A 4,450-nucleotide genomic window follows, 5' to 3' on the forward strand; every position below is an offset into this window, starting at 1 on the left:
TGAGATCCTGAAGTTGAAACAGATAACACAGCAAAGGGAGCATCTGTTCAGTTCTTGACAACTTTCTCAAGACTTAAAAAAGGATAAAGGAACTAATGCTGTAACTTTCTTGATTAAAAAATAACTTTATTTTGAATGCTGCAGAACTTTTTTACAGTTTTAATAATTGCTTTTAAAGTACAGTATTCAACTGAAACATCATATTATGTACCTTTAGTTCTGTGTGCATACCAGTCTCAAGTAAGGAAGTCATTGAAGGGAGTCTTATTTATTGAATACTTTTTCTCCAAGCATGATGTTACAGATGGAACTTGAGTTGTTATACCTAGAGGTTTCTATGTTGAAAGTTTATTGCTAATGTAATAATAAAAAAGGAAAAAAAAAAGTGCCTGAATTATTTGGTAATAGCACATTAGCTCAGGATTTTCCAATTAATGACCTTTTAGGTTGTGCAATAGATTTTACACCTCTGTTCAGTCATTTCCATAAAACAGTATTTTGTATTACTTTGGATTAATAATACACTTGTATTTCTGATGTGTATATACATTTGTAAATTGTTAGAATGTTGGGACAACTTTCAGCATTTGGTTAAAATTAATGGTAACAGGCAGTTATGTAAAGTACTGTAGCAGTAGCTTATAACTGCACTGAAAGCATGCTTGGGTTTGTTAGAAAATTAGTTGGTCTAAATTCAAAATTATTCTGTCTCATATTTCAGTGTATGAGATTCTTGACCAAGCCCCATGTTCTCTAATCTTTTTCATCATAAATGATTTGATGATTTTGTGCATTCTAAAATTGGCGCCTGAAGTATTAAATTACAAGGAAAACAAAAAAATGTAAGTTTTTGAAAGCATGTCTTCTAACAAAGAAATTGTTCATAATTGAAACTGCTTTAAATGCAGACAGCTGGTGATTTTGTTCTGAATGATTCTCTGAAGTTTACCATACTGCAGTATTGTTAGGCTGTATGCAAAACTCAAATAGCCAGACCTGTTTCATAAGCAGCTATAAACAGTATTGTGTTTATTTCCTGTTTATAGCCCTTGCCTTAATTCATTATCTATGGTAGGGTTGTGTGTATGTATTGCAGATCTGTTCAGACTTCTTATTGACAGTGAATTAAAGATGCATAGCACGTAGTCTTAAGAGATCTTCTTTTTCAAGAAAAAAGTTAATTCACAATATCTTCAATACATGCAGGCAGATGTATGTCCATCTAGAATGCAGGCTGGTCTCTGTTGTGGCTGGTAGACCAGAATTCCAGTTCTGGGTTAGAGGTATGTTCACAGGAAAGGAAATTTGGTTTTTTGGGTGGAAAGCCAGGATGTGATTTCTGCATGCTTTTTTGTAATGTTTTTTTTTTCCACAATGCCTTCAGTAGAGAGACTGTTTGAAAATGTAATTATGGTTCAGAACAGCTAAAATTATTGTGACTTGAGCTCTTCAGTTTCATGGGTGTTCTGCTTAGCGTTCATAGGGAATAAGGCAGGAAGAGTGCAACATTCATTGATGTCACGGTCATTCAGTGATAACAGATGGTTTGTTTCTAAAACACAGGTTTTCAGTTTAAATAACAATCACTAATAATTTAACTAGTTTTTTCAGTAACTTTAACATGCATAGACAAAATGGGAATTGGAAGGAAAGGAACTCCCTGGACAAATAGAGGCAGGCATCCTTCTGCAGATAAGAAAGTGGTTTTTTACTCAATGCTGTCAGTGATTAATCTGGCAGAGTCATCCTGTGTAGGTTTACTGGGAGATAAAAATAAGGAACTGAAACAACAGGTTAAATGAGTCAACCCAAAGCAAATGTGGAGTAGCTGCAGTTCTGATCAGGCTGCTGGCAGGGGAGTGCAGCACCTGCCCTGCTGAGAGGGGCAGGTTTACCCTGAAGCCAACAAGTCCTTCACACTGCTCCGAATGTGCACTGTAAAAGATGTGAGAAATGAAACCATTTATGATACAGGACAAACTACTGAGGCTGTGTTGTCTTATTCAACAGGATACTACTGTGTCTGTAAGCTTCCTGCAGTGTTCTTATTAAATTCTGGAAGAGAACTCTTTGTTGAGTAAAGTGGGAAAAGTGGATACATGAAGAAACTTCTGACACGGTAGTTTTGCTAACACTGTTTGGAAGTAATGCTGGAGTAGTCCGACTTCAGTCAGTTAATGCTGCTTTAACCAGGTTTCAACATGTGACTGACTCCTGATTTTGTGCTTTATTTTATCTATGCATGGTTAATTTGTTTTGTACTTTACAGTTTAGCTTTGTGTTTATTTCTGCAACTGGGAGCAACATATTGCAAAGAAGTTTGTGGGTTTTTGACTTGTTTGCTGACTTTGGTCCCCCCCAACCCATGGTCCTAAGATGAATGTCATGAAATGTAGTCACTGTTTCAGTTGATTTATCTTTTGTATGATCCCATTTGCTCAAATCACATTTTTACTGATAATTTTACTTAAATAGTTTTGGATTCTGTCATGATAAAACCTCTTACATTCTAAAAAATGCACACAGAAATAATGACTTTTATAAAAATCCATGGCTGAGGTGCTAGAAGCATCTAGTCTATGATATGATGTGAGACATTGCTATGTAGATATATCTTTGTGAATTACAGAGACTTGTGTATATATACTCATACCCAATTCAGCTTGTTTATTGTTTTAGCACAGAAAATTCTGTTGTACTGGAATACAATGTTTGATTGAGGGCAATGTATTGAAGTTACTGTTTGGGTTGTGAAGGCACAAGGAAAAGGGTTAAGTAGAAGAAAGGTCAATTTACTTGAATAACCTGGTGCCTTTCAATATTGTGACTGCATTGTAGAAAACACATGTACAAAGACTTAAGTTCGTTGCAATCTTTCTAGTGAGAGCATGGACTGATAACTGCTCTTGTTAAAACAACTGTTTACTTTAAATAGGTGTGTAAGCCTCTGTAGGAAAACAGTGACTCTTTCATTAGTAAAGTCTGTCACTGCATTTGAAGGGCAAGTTAAAAATGTGATTGTCTTAAGAGCTTTCTAGCTTTCTGTTTTACACTTTGAAAATACAAATGTGAATTGCCTTTGTTTTGTTTAGCTTGAAATGGCTGTTAAATGCTGTCATTTTCAGTTGTTCACATGTGAAATTTTATTTTTAATTGCTATCCAAAATGTAATGGGTTTAATATGACTAGAGTCTTCCTTTTAAGTGTCTGAAATACTAAGTTGCTATGATGTTAGCATTTATATTGCTGATCCATTTAATTTCTGCATAAATTGATTAGAATACTTATTTTAAATTTGTAATTGTTGAGTTCACAAGGTTCACAAAATTCTGGGCCAGTAAGAAGCAACAACATATTGAGAGGTTTCTATAAGCCTGCCTTAACTAATAATTGCATGTTTGAAATCCTTTTACCTGATGGATATAGATGGTCTTGAGACCTGAACATAGCTGTCTCAACTCAGGTAACTAATAGCAGAGGATAGGAGTAAGTCCGGCTGATCCATTACCTGCTCTGTAATGTTCACCTGCTCCCATCTTCCCTAGGGCCCCAGGCTGAAATGCTGAGTTTTATTTAAATGAGCTTAGTTGCTTTACAAACAGAACCAAACCCCAGGATTACACTTGTGGCATTAGAGGCAGAGTTCTCAAAATTTACTTGTTATGCATCAGAAAGTCATTTTCTGCTATGTCTGTGAAATGGATAATGAGAGTCGCTTGAAGAAGGTGATAAAAGATCATAACAAAGAGAGACTGATTTCTCAGTATTCATCTTAGAAGACTGTAAATAGAGGGATTTCTTTAATTTCCTTGCTTTCCTGAAGGGAGGCTTTTCCCATGCTGTGTTGAAATCCACCTCTTGCCTTTCTTTAAGCATCTGAACAGCAATCTACAAGTTCTTTGTGGGAGAGCCCTCTAAAAGACAGACTTCAGACTTGCATCCTAATTAATCTGAAAAAAAATATGTTTCTGCACGTAACTGACCCTTGACAGACTTCATTCCATTGCTGCAGAATTTGAAGATAAGAAGTTCTTCAGCCTCCTTACAAAGGAAAGAAAGAATAAAAGCCATTTCAAGATTGTTGAAAGCCTCCTTGTGACACTTGATTCCCTAACAGACCTTAAGGATAGCCATGAACATTTAAGTGTGTTCTGTTTTGAGCTTTGTGAACATTATTTTTCAGTGTCAAGATCAGAGAAAACTCTTGTCATAACACCTGCCCCTTCCTTCCATGCCTGGTGGTTTTTGTTGGAGGGATTTTGAGTAGGTATTTAGACACATGGTTTAATAGCCTACCACTTTTAATGCAGTTTTCTTCTGTTCACTGTTCATTGCTCTGAATTTTGTCTAAGTAGTCTGAATCTCATGTTGTCTTTTTAATATTTCATTTTCTGTAAATAATGTAGTAGATGGCTTTCATTTTGTGACTGGCTTCTCACGTCTTTAGTAT

This window comes from Geospiza fortis, unplaced genomic scaffold (assembly GCF_000277835.1).
Source record: "Geospiza fortis unplaced genomic scaffold, GeoFor_1.0 scaffold285, whole genome shotgun sequence".
In the NCBI taxonomy this organism is placed as follows: Eukaryota; Metazoa; Chordata; class Aves; order Passeriformes; family Thraupidae; genus Geospiza; species Geospiza fortis.